Source organism: Pararge aegeria, chromosome 10, assembly GCF_905163445.1.
Source record: "Pararge aegeria chromosome 10, ilParAegt1.1, whole genome shotgun sequence".
Taxonomy (NCBI): Eukaryota; Metazoa; Arthropoda; class Insecta; order Lepidoptera; family Nymphalidae; genus Pararge; species Pararge aegeria.
The window spans coordinates 9,657,855-9,664,530 of NC_053189.1; positions in this window are offsets into that span (position 1 = coordinate 9,657,855).

Below are 6,676 nucleotides of genomic sequence, written 5' to 3' on the forward strand. Positions count from 1 at the left end.
AGCTGTCAGTGACACAAAAGCATGGTGACAGACTTATAACAGAGTCAAAGTCAAAGTCAAAAATATCTTTATTCAAGTAGGCCCCTAGGTGGCACTTTTGATGCGTACATAAATAAATAAATAATAAATAAATATACTACGACAATACACACATCGCCACCTAGCCCCAAAGTAAGCGTAGCTTGTGTTATGGGTACTAAAGATGACTGATGAATATTTTAATGAATTATATATACATAAATACTTAGAAAATACATATAAACACCCAGACACTGAAAAACACTTATGCTCATCACACAAACATTTTCCAGTTGTGGGAATCGAACCCACGGCCTTGGACTCAGAAAGCAGGGTCGCTGCCCACTGCGCCAGTCGGCCGTCAAATATAAGAATTACACGGTAGTGAGATGATGGCGATAACCAAATTCGTAAACTTAAAACTAAAGCTACGAGGGTTCCAAACGCGTCCTGGTCTAGGAAGAAGCCCACAACAAACTTAGCTGGGTGTTTTTTGTTTTTTTGTTTTCATCATCTACATTGTCATTTTAAATTATTAGAAGAGCAACCTGGTTAGAGCAATAATTTTCACCCAAGCTTTTTTATCGATTACGTAGTCCTTTATATATATAACATTGGATGAATGTACTTTTAAGGCACACCACAAAAAGTACATAAAAAAAATAAAAGTATAACAAAACAAGCAACGTATACAATTAGGCGCACAATTTGTACCTCTTTCTCAGATCAAGGATACCTACTTCTCCATAAATCCTCTTTAAAAGTGGTGTCATGATTAGAATGTTTTATAGTATGACGTTTATTTTGTACCTCTTCATAAATCCCCGTTAAAAGTGTGGCACGATTAGAATACGATATGATATGACACATATTTTGTATCCCTCCGTAAGTCCTCGTTAAAAAGTGTGTCACGTTATAGACGTGATAGAAAATCAGGCCCAGTGCTATTATACTATTGTTTTCAATGTCTGCCAACAATTAGTGAAGTTCAGAGGGCGGTTAGTGCAGGTTTAAGTTTCCGACTGACGGTAGTTTCCGCTTTAACGATTCCAATTAACGCTACATTTACATGAAAATAAACAGAGAGAAACCATGAAGGTACGGCTTGGATGGTGAACCACGCACATTAATTTTAGCACGCTATTAATAATTGAAAATATTTTGAAATTCTTGTTTAACGATTGTATTTTAAATTGTATCTAATCGTTCAGTATTATAACTTTATCTTGTTAAGGAGCGTTTTTAGCATGCTTTTAATAGTACGTCGTACTCATGTACGTAGAAAAGGTTCCATACCACTCCACAATACCGATTCAACTTGATCGTGGGTTAATAACAAGTATCGAGTAAATGAGGGCGAATTCCTTTGTAGTTTTGGTGTATGTCTGTTTTCAATAAGAGTATAAAAAACATCCCCAGTACGAGTTATAAAAAACTTAAGGATAGGCATTGTAAGAGTTATAAAAAAGCCTACCCATAAGTATTTATAACTCGTACTGGGGATTTTCTTCATTTTATATCATCTGCATACCCTGTGCATACCCTCTATGCACGCCACTGACCCTGACACACAGTTTTTTTTTCGTTCAGTATAATACAGAAACAGAAGTCTTTTTAACTAACAAATCGGCAAACTAAAGCTACTTGATATTAAATATTTACTCTCAACTTTAGGCCAAAATTAATGTCAACCGCCATTAATTTGATAACGAACCTGTGCGTGTCAAGCGAGCATTGGGGCTTTAATAAATTAAACGCCATCGATGCTTTCGAATTTAGAGTGCTCGAATGTCACCACAACAAATATAAAGCGTTGTTTACCGCCTCTATTTATTAAACTCCAATCTAAAACGAGAGATGCTCTAACTAAATGTTTAGGTTTTACCACTCTCAACTCAGTGGTTAATGCAATTCTCAGCTTATTATGATATAGTAGGAAGTCATAAGGTTGTCCGATGACGCCGACTTGACAGAGCAATCGTACTGAGTTTGCGGGCGAATGAGGACCCTTACTGATCTGAGTAGTAAGGGTCATTTAAACCATCGCAATGCTACCTTTTTGGAATTTGCCACCAGATCAAAGGCATCGTCATCCCTATGTGGAGATGCGGCTTGATGGGACAGAAACGGATGCGAGAGTGACGTACAAAACTTAACGTGCAAATGAGGCGCGGCGTTGTGAAAACTGATAAGTTGTGAACAGAAACCCTAATAGAGACCTTAGTAATACACTTATACTGACACGAAAATCTTTGGGATCCAGGCATGATACATAAACAATTGACCAGCAATTGACTGATGATTTTCATATTATATATTAAATCATGCTATTAGTATTTATTTGAAATAAGTACCTACCTTTAACATAAAGTTTTGTAAATAATATAATACAAATACATAACCTATTCCTTGCTCACAAGATTACCGCCATGTGTAGTGTTAAGTTGATAGTTATTGTTCCGATAGTCGTTTCAGTCTTCTAAGAAGCTTTTGCTTGGATGTTAGATCAAGGGTCGGATAGGCATATCGCAGTCCTTGAAACGGCGCGTACCTATTGTAAAGAAGTTCCTTACTTTCGAGCCCTGACCGGCGATTGTTGGGTGATAAAAAAAATTTTAACCATATTATGATACACAGTTCAACTATTATTTTCTGAATTTAGGTTTCAAACAACTTTTTTGGTAATAAATTGGGTAAGTTTTGTGTTTATAAGTATAGGTAACTATGTAAACGGGTTGACCTCTACGTTTTTCGCCAAAGATACCTAACGAAGCGTTGACCCTTTCTTTCCACTCAACTACAGCTACTTTTAATGGATCCCTTAAGAGTCTCGAGATTTGTACAAATAAATAAATTTTAGACCGTTGCCTGTCATGATTTTTTAAAATGGTCTCCGTCCCCTGACGAGGCCCTTGCACTGGAGGACGCGTATCTGCCTATCAATGAAAAAAAAAACCTTTGTCCCTACTATTAACAAAAACGAGAAAAAAATTAACACTTCCTTGTGTTTGTTATTATAGCGGTGATAGCTTAATATAACTGATAGGTACAATATCTACTACGATTCACGAGATGCAGTCCACTGGCAGACAGACGGACAGCGGAGCTTTAGGAGTAGGTAACCCAAAAAAACAAGCAAATGGTTCATATTTTTTATTAGGAGGGTAATGTGTTTAATAGTCTCGAATGGTACAGGATACCAAAATACGCAAACCAAAAAAAATATTATGATAAAATATTCCGTTCTTTTGCATGCCCCAACAAACTTAACAATACTTTACTTTTAAAATTCACAACGAAACCAAAGATATAACGCTCTCAACTTCAATGAATACCTATCAAACAAATTCATTGTAAACTTGTAAGCGCGCAAATTCCAAACTGTATGGAACTGAAAATACCTTTGAAACAATTTTACAAAAAGCTTTCCGATGTATTTGGCTGCCCTGAATATACATGAACGCCGGAATGTTAGCCTGCGATTTACATTCAGAGAAAGTTATTCAAACTATCGACTAACTAGATAGATTCAGCTGTGCCAAATGTGCAGTTTTTTCTCAGCTTAACGTTTTGTACCATGATAGAAACACTAATCTACTGAAAACGAAGCACGGGACGTAAAAACAAAACTGGCTAATTGAATGTTAAAGATGCATAGTGCAATATGAAACACTAGACTTTTCTTGTACTGCCCTGGTTCTTATATTACTATTTCGATATATTAAAGACAATCGTTTGGTATATTATTATTTCGAAAGTGACTGTTTTGAAATGTTTTTAACTATGTTCGGTTCAACTGCCGCTGAGATAGCTTATATCCTGGACGCAGTGTATTTTAATCTTGGAGAAGCGGCTGGAAAGCGATTTCGCGGAGTTCATTAAGTTTACCCATTCGCAGCTGAGCAGCTAAACCTTGAGGAAATTTTGCATAGATTTTGTTGCATTGCAAAGATACTTTGCATCCTGTTGATATTTTAATCCCGGGAGAACAAAAGATTTTCGCGGGATTTTAATAAACTGAAACAATCTTGGACGTAGTTCCGTGCATTTTAGGCAGAAAAAAACGGACGGTTCTGTAATGCTAAAAAAAGTAAAGTAAAAGTCTGGTATGATTATCTACAGGTTACAAACTATGCATGTGCTAAAGTCCACAAATATGTAAAATGGGAGAGCCAAATATAGATAATAGAGAAACTAACATACATACACTTTTGCTTGTATGAGTACATTATCTATAAGTACATTTGTCGTCTAGATACTCTCAAGTGACGAACAAAGATGGGCGCCAGGAAACCGACTTAAAGTGAAGACGTTCTGCGTACACGGCGAGCCGATATCGTACACTGTTGGTTACAAGGTATACGTTACAATGATTATGAAATGACAAGGAATATCTTAACCGTTCGGTTATCGGAGGACTAGCATCCTTTATAATCCCCTTTGAAAACCGCAAATAAAAAGTAAGCTCAATCCGCTTAAAATGTTCGCTAAAGAATTTTACAGAAAGTGGTGTCGTCTCCGAGGCAAATTCGTGGGAGTCTCGACGGCTGGTTTAATTAGCCGGCTTAATGAATGTCGAGTCACGTACGGTGTAAACGCGGCCCATTACCTGCGTAATTCACGCAACGATAACAAAGGCGCCGTTAAAACTGCTCGTATACTTCTGCAACTAAAATGGAAATGCCACGGGGTTTCTTTAAGGGGACGGAAAGATTTGTTTTTATTAGTTACGATTCTGTATTTCTTTATTATCTACACTAATATTATAAGGTTAAGTTAGTGACACTGTCAGGGGTAATCTCTCTCTCTGAAAACAGAAAAGAACTTTTCGTGATAGTCGAATTGCAAAGTAAGTCGGGAGAAAAACAGTTGAACGAAAACGTTCTATCCCTAAAGGGGTGAAACAGGGGTTCTAACCCCAGTTTGTATGAAAATGCTATGTTTTTGAAGTTCACCATAATTTGCATTAATTATATTATATTCTTTAATATTATGAATAAATGGGCTGATAAGTCAGGGATGCTCTTACAACAGACAAGAAATTTTAAGGAACAGAAAGTAATGCCTTTAGGTTTTCAAACTAGGACGGGAGCATACGGGATATATTCTTTGACACTTCGCTTAGGTATAGCAATGACCCGTAATATAATAATATAACTATAAATGCCAAAGTGTGCCTTACAGTCTGTTTCTAGCTACCGTATAAACTATTGAATCAATCTATTCGATAGACTCATAAGATACTTTTGATCCCCATAAATGTAGAATAACTATATTTTTAAAAATATTATCATCGAATATGAATTACCCATACATTTTCAGTTCAGGTAATTTTTGCCAAACACAAAAGAATCTTTTGTAGAGGTTTTTAAACAAAAAAGTGTGCTATAAAATATTCTTCTCCATTTTTCAGGTTTGCGGCAAGTCGATGTGGACCCAATTTCGTTAGCGTGAGAAACGATGCAATGCACTTCATATTGTAAGGATCGCCTGCGGCTTCCTTTGCCCACAACACTTAGTGATGTGGTCTTTAGCAAGTAAAGCGATTTGCTATCTTCAATGTACTATTAATAATAATTACCGTATGGCTTACTGTCCGAGGTACATTTCTTAATTTTCAGAGATTTTATTCATAGTTTTCAGAAATGGCAACAGTGACCAAAATTCAGACATTGCGATTTGTAATTATTCATATCATCTCTTCGAAGAGATATCACGTCGACAAAAATATTACGGTCATTTAACTTTAAATGAGGAACGACTTTAGTTAAGAAAGTATCTAAGTTTAGAGATCTGTGCCTACTTTATTGTTAGAAATATTGGGTCACATAAATAAAGTACAGTGCAAAAGTTATTTATTTACTTTTTACCTCGAGATTTATTTTAGTTACCTACTAGGTAAACATTTTTCATACTAATACTTTACTTTCGCTTTATTTAAAGCAGGTACTTATAATTTATCATAGTACCTGCCGACTTAATAGGTTTGAATAGTTTTATAAAGTTTAATTATCATGCCTTAACTTTAACCCTTACTATTATTTGGTCACAATGGTGCTTATAACAGCTTCTAGCGACTAGGTTTAATGTAAGTGTGTTAATACTCATCTCCAATCTCGTTTGCAACTTGTAAGAAAGTAAGTTTCCCAGACTCCTGTCAATAAAACTGGTTGTTCGTCTTACTGTCGTTTATAGACAATTACTTCTTCCCATAATTAGGTGTGAGACTACAGAATCACCTTTTAACCTTCTACCAACTGTCCTTTTAAGTTCACTATCCTCGTTTTTCCCCACCATCACCGATTAATTCCCCTTTTTTTCCCCTGACATTGACATTCCTCCTACCAAGACCTACAGTCTTCGTTCAGGAATCGGGAATACTCAACAACTGGTGTCGTATCGATATAACTTCCTTGATCCTAACTGATTATTAGTTCTGTTTATTACAATTGGTTTGTTTGGATACTTTTTTCTATTTATTTGTATTCCAAATGTTAGACCATATTATATTATTGTAAATGAGTGGTTGTAATATATTTTACACTAGATATTTCTATTTAAAAAAAGTTCGTGTAGTTCTTATTTCTACTAATTATTTATAGAACTTATATATTAGGTACCTAATTTAGTGTGATACAAAGTAACAACACGTATAAAG